We start from the raw sequence: 10,459 nt of genomic DNA on the forward strand, positions 1-10,459 counted from the left end.
AGAAACATATGTAATATATACTATAAACTCTCCCCAGCTTAGGGATGAGGAAACTAAAGTTTTAACTTTAAGTTAAGGAGTTTACCACAAGTCGTATAGCACATAAGTGGTGATTTCTTTGGTCTATAAAGCAAGAGGTATGGAATCTACTAAGAAAAGAATGAGGATTTGCAGAACTGTAGAAAATGCCTAAAGAGTCACCCTAAGGAATATAATAAGCCAGTAAGCCCTCTTAGGTTTAGTAAGAGCTATGTTGTGTCATTCCAGTTTTCCACCACAAAATCAGTAATTGGGTAAAGCTATTCAACAAAGATAAAAGGATTGGTTGGGCGACTGCCTTCGGCTCAGGTCATGATCCTGGAGTCCCGGGATCGAGTCCCGCATTGGGCTCCCTGCTCAGCGGGGAGTCTGCTTCTCCCTCTGACCCTCTTCCGTCTTGTGCTCTCTATCTCTCATTCTCTCTCTCTCAAATAAATAAATAAAATCTTTTAAAAAAAAAAGGAAATCCTAAGCAAAAATCTAGCTGAGGTAACTATTGTTTTGTTCAACTGGGGTTGATTTCTTATAGAAATTTCAATGCCCCATCTCTCTGGCTACTTTTTACTTACAACTTAAGTGAAGAAAAACTGCACAGGAGAATGCATCAGAGGTAACAATATATCCAGTACTTATTTACTTTTGTTGACTAGTTGCTCTAATTGGTTGCTATTTTTGGCCATGTTGATTAAAAAAAATTGATAGGGAAAGAAATTGGCTTATTTAGATGTCAAGCCATTTGTATCTTGTCAATATGTGGGGTTCAAAAACTATCTGTTCACCATTGTCATGCGTATTTGGAAGTTGAGGGTGTGTTCCATATATGAAAGTGCATAAATTCTGCTATTTTTAAGATCAAATGTATTTCCCTTTTAATTATTGCTAATATTTATTCATATCAGTTTTTATAAAAAAACATTTTTGAGGCAAATAAAATGCTAGTTACAGGAAAGATACAGGCCCTTGGTCATACCATTTTGTTGCTCTACAAAATCAGTGAGGACTCAGGAAAAAAAAAACATCTCTGGCAGTGCAAACTCACATGGTTGCACATCGATTATTTGCCAGGTGGCAGTACATTTTGCTGAGAACAAATGACATCTGTAGAGAATCAAATAAGGCAATGCAACAACTTTGAAAGTGCCATCTGAGTTTTCATTCATTTCCTAATGTCATGTTTTTCAAATTGCATCATGTTCTCATTTCTGCTCTCTGTTGTTACTTTGGAAATAGAAACTAAAAATTAAACTACATTTTGAAATGTGACCTCAATTAAGAAAAGAAGTTGTCACTGTCCTTGTGGTAAGCATCACTATTTATCAATGTATTTGATTCTATTTAGGGAGGCACTAAAGAAAGACATGTTCAGGAACATTCAAGGGTCTTTGTTGCTCCCATTTTCTGTAGTCTTCACAATGTCCACGAACCTCATAAATGTATATGCAAATGAAAAAAATGAATACATGCATTTTTTCTGCAAGAAAAATGCCTATCATGCTTAGCCTATCATGCTAAGATATTGTTTCTAAAATCAGCTAAGATTACCTGCTATCTTTAAACAAAATTATTTTCTTACTTTTCTATCACATTTTCCCCTCCATATTAAGCAGATTAAGCTCAAGGAAAATGGTTAGTCACGGTGGTCAGTGTCTTTAGGAGAACCAACAGAAACCCTTGGTTAACTAGGAAAATTCCAGTTACATTCCATCATATCTACCTGATACTTGAGAACCTGGAAAATTACCCAATAGGGCATTAATTATCACAGGGAGACACTGATTTTCAAGACTTGCTTTTAAAAGATTCATGTTCAGAAAAAATCAAAATCATGTTCACAGTTCACATATTTGTGTGTGTTGAGTGGTCTGGGGAGGCAAATCTGGAAGATGGGAAGGAAGAAAGCTAGAAGAAAAAAATATGGGTAGAGGGGGACACGGAGAGATACAGTTGCATAGTTTTACTAAGGGAAGACACATGTAGAATAAATTTTTAAAGAGTGATTAATATATATTTTAATATATTTATTGAGGTATAATTTACATTCAAAATCATCATTCTTTTTTAAGGGTACAGTTGATGAGTTTTGACAAATGTGTGTAGTAGTGTAACTACCAACACAATCAAAATATAATACATTTATCTTCATCGCCCAAAAAAGTTCCCTCATGTCCCTTATCTGCCCATACCCGGGCCCTGGCAAAAATGATTCATTTTTTTTAAGATTTTATTTTATTTTTTTTAAGATTTTTTATTTATTTATTTGACAGAGAAAGACACAGCAAGAGAGGGAAGAGAAGCAGGGAGAGTGGGAGAAGGAAAAGCAGGCTTCCCGCGGAGCAGAGAGCCCGATGTGGGGCTCGATCCTAATCAGGACCTGAGCTGAAGGCAGACGCTTAACGACTGAGCCACCCAGGCGCCCTAAGATTTTATTTTTAAGTAATCTGTATACCCAACGTGGGGCTCAAACCTACGACCCCAAGATCAAGAGTCGCATATTCCACTAACCCCAGAAATGATTCATTTTCTGATTTACAATATTGCCTTTTCAAAATGTTACACGAAGGGAACGATACAGTGTCTAGTCCTTTTCATCTGACTATGTTACTGTTCACATAATGCCTTTGCAATTCATCCATGTTATAAGATGTGTTAGCAGCCCATTTCTTTTCTTTTTTTTTTTTTTTTTTGCTGAGTATTATTCTATTGTATGAATTCTCCACAGTGTGTCAACCCTTTTTTCAGTTGAAAGACATCTGAGTTGTTTCCAGTTTGGGTCTATTATGAATACAACTGCTTGAACCACTCACTGAGTACAGGTCTTTTTATGGACATTTGTTTTCATTTCTCTGAAGTAAATACATATCTACATGTAGAATTCCTGGGTCTCCATTATATGTTTAACTTTATAGGTAACTCTGAAACTCTTTTCCAAAATAGCTTACCATTTTGCATCCCCAATAGTGATGGTTAGCATCCTAGTATCTTTCCTAACATTTGGTATTGTCCGTTGTTTTTTTTTTTTTAAGCCATTTTAATGGATTTGCAGTGGTAACTTATTAACTGCCATTTTAATCTGCACTTCATATTAAGTAATAATGTTGAGCATCTTTATATTATTTATTGACCTAATTATTTTTGTGAAGAACCTGCCCAGTTTTTTCGCTTATTTGTCAAATTGTTGTCTTTTTACTATTGAATTGTAAAAGGTTTTTAAATTACACATATTTCAAATACAAGTCCCTTATTCAGTATTTGTTTTACAAATATTTGTTCCTAGACTTCTTAGAAACAATTCAGAAAAAGAAGAAAAAAGGGAAGGAGTTAACTTACTGATTTCCAGGTTTGCTATAAAGCTCTAATAATCAAAAGGGTATGACACTGGTATAAAGATGAACATATAGAACAATGGAACTAACTAGGAACTATTATAAATTTACACTTATAAAACAACTTTACATACATCATCTTTTATCTAATTTAACCCTCAATTTTTCTTTTCACAGCAGGCGTATATTAGACATTTTTGTAATTCTTCAACCATCAAAATGAACAAAATTTCCATAGGTTGTGTTTCATTGTCTCATAAGATAAACTTTTTTTTTTCCTTTTATTGTGAAACTTCCACTTAGCCATAATGCGCATTCCCCTTCTGACTTGTTGTAATAGACTAGCCATATATTGTTAGGCTTCTATAAATTTCTTATTCTAAAGAGGCTTTATCTCCAAGACTGTGTCCCTTTTTAACCTAACTATAATTGTTCTACAGTCCACATAATATTATCTTAGAGTTCTCGGTGAAGTACATTCAAGGCTCTTCAACTTCACACTCAGGAAGAGAAATTGGGCAGAACTTTCACTGTACCCAGGTAAGCCTGAACAAATATCTGTTATAACCCTCCTCTTAAATTTTCCTTCCTAAAGTAGTCAAAGAAGTACAGGAATTCAGTCAGGGGTAAGGGGAAATTCCAGCCATAAATTTCCCCTTTGTGATTCCTTCCTATTAGACACAAGATCTCTTGTTACAATCCTGGAAATGCCTACCATCTAAAATGAAGCTAGGTCTGTTTAAGGAAAGCTCTCTGGTTTGCAGGTCCTCCTTCCTCTAGCAAAGGCGAAAGGCATTTCTCCTTAGTCAATCTTCGCTGACCAGGGCTCTGCACTAGAATTTGAGACTAGAACCTTATTATACCCTACACTTAGCTTTGGGGACCTTATGGGGTGAGGTGAAAGGTCAAAGGTGTATTATGGCATCCCTGTATATCCCTAGATCAAATATTATTTTATTTTTGCCTCATTTACTCCCAGAATTAATAATCTCATTTATGTGATATCATGTCTTCCTTTACTCGAGTACTTCACTTGGGCAGGTGGTGTCCAAATTTTCCCAGAAACTTAACCGGAAATAGACTCCTATGTTAACAAATTCCACAGAATCCCCTAGCACTGTCTCAGACCTATAATATTTATAGCCTTGGGAAATTGAAATAGTGTTAGAGAAAGAACCCTGAGGACTTTGAGTGCACAAAGGGCCTGGCAAATTGTGGGGGTTCTCAGTCAAGAGTGAGGGCTCGGGGCGCCTGGGTGGCTCAGTCGTTAAGCATCTGCCTTTGGCTCAGGTCATGATCCCAGGGTCCTGGGATTGAGCCCCGCATCGGGCTCCCTGCTCCGCGGGGAGGCTGCTTCTCCCTCTCCCACTCCCCCTGCTTGTGTTCCCTCTCTCACTGTGTCTCTCTCTGTCAAATAAATAAATAAAATCTTAAAAAAAAAAAAGAGTGAGGGCTTAAGTAACAACTGAGAAGGCACGCAGGGGAGTTACTTATGGCCTCCCTTTACCATTTGACTCTAGCCAGAGGCAACGCAGCTGCAACACAGATTTTGTAGACAAATTCAATGACGCAGTGGCATAAGACAAAAGAAATATTGTTTCAGTAATAAAATTCTTCACTAACTGATCAAGTTGTCTCTGGCTTTTCTGTGAATCCTGGTGAAACCAAGGCGTGTTAAAAAATGCATTACTTCTAGCTTTCTCACCCTACTTTCCCCATCTGTACTCATTTTTCAACCAGGCAATCACCTCATTCATCCACTCAGTATACATTTATTGAGTTCCAGGTACAATTTTTCGCCTCTGAAATACTGAAATTAGAAGAAACTCCCTCAAGGTGTTCACAATTGCTTTAGAGACAAGTGGACAGGAAGACCTGGTCTAGTGTGAAAATGAATAGCATGGAGTGTTTGGGGAGTGCAGAGGAGAGATTGAATTACAGACACAAAAACCTACATCCAATAGTGCAAATTCCTATGTTGGCACTCAAGACACAACTTTTCAAGACAGCCTTTGTTCAACCCTATCTTCTAAGAAGAGCCCTTAGTCATGTATTTGGGAAACCCAGTTTTTGTGGACTTCAAATTTTGGAAGGTGGTGATGGGACAGTAAGAACTCTCCCGGCTACCTCTTGCAGAATTTAGGAATGTTATTATACACAGAGTTTGCAATTACTATCTCCAGTGCCCTTATACTAAGTACTGGAGGAAATTATAAAACCCACAAAACTCTGTCTCCTAAGAAATAAATGATTTCAAGAATGAGAACAATTAAAAGAAGCCGTGAATCTCTACATGTTTCACAAAAAGTATATTCAAAATAATTTTAATTTTATTATTAAAAATAAAATGTATACAATATAATGGAGCATTTGCTCTGGACTATTTCATCAAGTTGCTTAAATTTAGATATTAATTATGAATAAGGTTATTAATAATGACCTAAGGTATCTCTTGGTGATGAAAAATTATATTTGAAATTAGTCAATACCTTAATCATATTTAAAAAGTTCTTTCTTATTGATTAAATCAATGTAGATTCAGAGGGATATTACTCTTAATGTGCTTTCCATGAATATGAAAAGATCCTAGAAATATAAGACATTCGTAAAAATTAGTAAATTTTCTGAGGATCTGGTCAATAATACCCATCCCCAATTTAATCAAAGATCCTAAGATTTGTTTCTTTTTAATAACTTGAATGTTTAGAAATGGAAAGTTCTATACAACCAAATTTTTACTTTCAGAACCCTGACTTTTAATCTCCATTATTATTTATATATTTTTATTTCACAATAAAGAATTTGGTTTTAACTATGCTATTTTCTGAACTGAATCTTTCACATGACAATTTATACGATAAGATGCTACCAAATAATATTCACAAATCACACATTTAATCTAGGATTAAATCTCTGTCTTAATCAAAAGCATAAATATCGCCTCTTCTCAAAAGATCTAAGTCCCATTTTCTTAAACTTGCTTTCAAGGTCTTCATGATTTGGACCCAAACCCCTTTAAGAGCTCTGTCTCTTATGAATACTTTGTGTACTATACTCTTCAGAAAAATAGAACATCTTATTATTCCCCAAGTATAGTATGAATTTTCTTCTCCTGCGCTCTTGACTTTGTCTTTTCTGAAGTATTTTCTTTATCAATACCTGTCTATTAAAATCCTACCAATTTTTTAACTAAAAAATGTTTTTACTTTTCAATGATTGCATAAGTATCTTTAGACAGGAATCATTTTATAAAATACTCTTACTATGCTCATTTTAGTACATGGTTTAATATTCTAAGTAGGTTGTGGATCAGTGAAAGAAGAAAATGTTTTTTTCAAATTTTCAAATAGGAATTTAATTTGAAATCTGTTACCATTTAGCAGATCGGTTAAGAATGTGTTCTGGAGTAAAAGTTAATGGGTTTGTATTTTGGGTCCATCACTTTCTAACTGTTTGCTTTGGAAAATTATTTTTCTGTGCTCCAGTTGTCCATCTTGAAATGGGTTTAACACCAATCCAGACCTCATAGGGTTGGTGTAAAAATTAAATTAATGAGTGCAGTTAGCATGCTTAGTAGAGTGTCAGCATATTTTAAACAATGAATAAAACTTAATGAATGATTAAGTAGAAGATAAAATACTTGTAAATAAGTTCTCCTGAGCATGTTCTACTTTTAGGTATATATGGGGCCTTTGCTTAAATTATTTTCTGTTAGTCAAAACCATTATCATATTAACCCAATTTGACTAAGAATCAGATTTTTAAAAAAAGTCTCCCTTACAGCCTGCCAGCCACGAACTCCAGCAGTTAACAATGGGACCTCATAATGGGCTCTTGGTGGAGGTCAAGAACCGGCTCCTGTCCAAATATGATCCTCAGAAGGAGGTGGAGCTCCGCAGCTGGATAGAGGGACTCACAGGCCTCAGTCTCAGGCCCGACTTCCAGAAGGGTCTGAAAGAATTATTTTGTGCACACTCATGAATAAGCTGCAGCCGGGCTCAGTCCCCAAGATCAACCATTCCATGCAGAACTGGCATCAGCTGGAAAACCTGTCCACCTTCATCAAGGTCATGGTCAACTACAGCATGAACTCCATGGACCTGTTTGAGAGTGGGAACATAATACAGGTGCAGGTGTCTTTTCTTGCCCTGACCGTGAAGACCAAGACAAAGGGGCTGCAGCGTGGCATGAACATCGATGTCAAATACAGAAGCAAGAACACAACTTTGATGATGCCACCATGCAGGCTGGCCAGTGCGTCACTGGGCTCCAGATGGGCACCAACACACGTGCCAGCCAGTCACGCATGATGAAGGCGTCTATACAACCCCAAGAACCATGTTCTGCCACCCACGGACCACCCAACCATAGGCTTCCAGATGGTCACAAACAAGAGTGCCAGGCACTCTAGGCATGACGGCACATCTACGATACCAAGCTGGGGACTGAAAAGTGTGACAACTCCTCGTGTCCCTGCAGATGGGCTACACACAGGGAACCAACCATGGTGGCCAGGTCTTTGGCTCGGGCCGGCAGATAAATGACCCCAAGTACCGCCCTCAAGGCCCAGTGGCAGATGGGGCTTCAGTGGCTGCAGGTGACTGCCCAGGCCTGGGGAAGGCCCCAGAGTGCACCCCCTACCACCATGAGGAGGCACACCACTGAGGCACCTGAGCCGGGTGTCTCCCCACATCACCCTGTGTGCTTTTTGGGTTTTGTTTTTGTCTTGTTTTTCTCCTTGTCTGAGTGCTGCCGTTTGAGGGTCTGTGAGGAAAGGATAAAGGCACATGCAGAAGCATGTGGTGTGGGGGTACCCGCCAGGGCACATCCAGGCAGCAAATTTCCCAGCAGGATTAAGGCTGAGCTGCGGGGGTTTGGGGGAAGAAACCTGGGCAGGGAGGGAACGGGCCCCAAATGGTTTCCGGTTGCTTCTCCCTCTCTTCCATTTTCTCTGTCGATCAGTTTGTGGTTTCTGTACCCACAGAAGCTTCAGGAAGTTTTAAAGAAAGAAAAACAATTCTTTGCAGGAGAATGGTAGGTGGATCCTAGAAGGGGATGCTGGGAAGGAAGTAGGTCCCCTGCGAGAGGGCCAGGACACAGTCCAGAAATATTTTAGGTCTTGGAAGGAACTGGATTTCGCCAGCACTCTCAGACCGCCCCCTGCAAGGGCCTAGTGGAGAAGCTGAGGCCCAGATAGGACAATAGAGTTCTAAGTGATTGAGGCAAAGCCACCCCCTTTCCCATATGTGTCCCCATTCCTCTGCCAAGTACTGCACAAGGATCCCCACCTGGAGGTCCTCCCCGGGGACTGGCCCCCATCCAGGAGTCCTGGGACCAAGAGATAATGTGAAATGTCAACTGTGGACCAAAGGCAATAAAAACCTCCTTAGGAAGAGAAAACCAAAAGGCTCCCTTGCAAAGCCCTTTATAATAATTACTTGAGTTATGAATTTTGAACCCATTTCAACAGTTTGATTCCAAATTACTGCTCTAAAATAAGCTCTGTATATGGTCCTGTATCAATGGTTTCCAAGTTTTCACTCTATTTCTACCTTCCTACCCCATCCATCACTCCTGCCAAAATTGTCTCTTATGATGCAGGAGTGAGCATTTGTGGGATTTCCACAGGTGAAGCACAATGATAATCCCTTGGATTACTCAAAAACCTGTGGATATTAGGCGTTTCCCAATTGACCAGAAAATGCTATTAATGTAAAGCAATAACATAAAGGTTAAAAGAAAAAAATAGTAAGCCCACATATATAGACACACAAAAACTAAGCAAGAATATTTATGAAACATTTAATATTAACATTAATACAAATTAATAGCATAGAAACTTGGAGCAAGATACGAAATCCTTCTCAAAGCAGATATAAGTCAGTTGCTCAACACAATGTCTTGCTTTCTTAATCTTACTCATTTTCTAAATGCTGTAACTTAACTTCTAAGTTTTTTTTTAAACAGTACATTTGTCTTATAAGAGAATTTTTGTAAGTCTCCATCCATTTTTCATGCATCTATACATTAATGAGGACTATAATATCCATGGCAAAAACTAGATTTCTTATGGTGAATTACAAATAAATATATGTGGGATAAGCTTTAAAATTTAATCAAATATTTGTGACCTCTGTCCTCAGAACAGAAGTTATAATGTAATGATAGGTTACTGCAGTTCACTGCAACTTGAATAATCAGGATATCTGATTTATCATAGTGCATTTCTGCTTAATTAATATTAAAATATCAGCAGTTTCGGAATAAGATGGTATTTCAAGTAAGGATACACTCAGTCTATGGTCTGAAACATCTTGTTGAAACCTCTCGTCTCTAGTTAGGAACGATGCAGAGGTGGCTAAAATGAGCAGGCAGATTTGCAAAGTACGAACATAGTCACACAATGATGAATTTTCTCTCTTTTAATTGTAGAAAAGTCCATATCTTTGGTTAGTATAGAATTCAAAATATCACCTTTATATCCTGGATTTGTTTATATCCACATATCTTCATCTTCAAATATTTTCCGTGTAGGTCAATGAGAATTTTTTCTTTCCTTTCTCTTTTTTTTTCTTTTTCTTTTATTTTTGTATGTGTATGTTTGTATGTATACAGAAGGCATGACATTGCCTATATTATAAGCCAAGTCAATGAAAAGATTCATAAAAAGCATGAAATTGGCAACTTGAATAAAATTTTTTAAATGAGGAATATTTGGGCTGGGTTATTGTACCTTTTTATTCAGTGACCTTCTATATCTCATATCATATATGACATCGTCATAAGTAAATGTACTGACCCTCTACTCAGAGCTTGGTTTCTGGTTACTTGTACATTCAGTTATATTCCAAAGGATGACAGAATATTCTTCATTAAATAATACTCTCCAAGATAGATATCATGTCTAGGCAAATGTGCATTTGAAAATCCTGTAGTGTTAATGATTTCTTTTGAGAATGAGTAATTATGTGTCACCATTTTGGCCAGAAAGATAATTTTGCTTTTCACTTCTAGGCAGAATGCTAAGATACTGATTCATATCAGCTTATTAAGTTCCACAGTAGAAAATGTACCTTGCATTTTCAGAAAGAAGGAAG

At 37.4% G+C, this 10,459-nt stretch overlaps 1 pseudogene across 1 annotated transcript; it reads left to right on the top strand.

Moving 5' to 3' along the window:
* The first annotated feature begins 3,692 nt into the window (after positions 1–3,692).
* On the top strand, positions 3,693–9,899 carry LOC114199450 (calponin-2 pseudogene; annotated as a pseudogene). The gene is made up of 2 exons (XR_015768779.1): positions 3,693–3,902; positions 7,146–9,899. The product of XR_015768779.1 is annotated as a calponin-2 pseudogene (transcript).
* The last annotated feature ends 560 nt before the right edge of the window (positions 9,900–10,459 follow it).

Source organism: Eumetopias jubatus, unplaced genomic scaffold (genome assembly GCF_037043125.1).
Source record: "Eumetopias jubatus isolate StellerSeaLion01/CBP00866 unplaced genomic scaffold, mEumJub1_p1.0 scaffold_8, whole genome shotgun sequence".
Classification (NCBI taxonomy): Eukaryota; Metazoa; Chordata; class Mammalia; order Carnivora; family Otariidae; genus Eumetopias; species Eumetopias jubatus.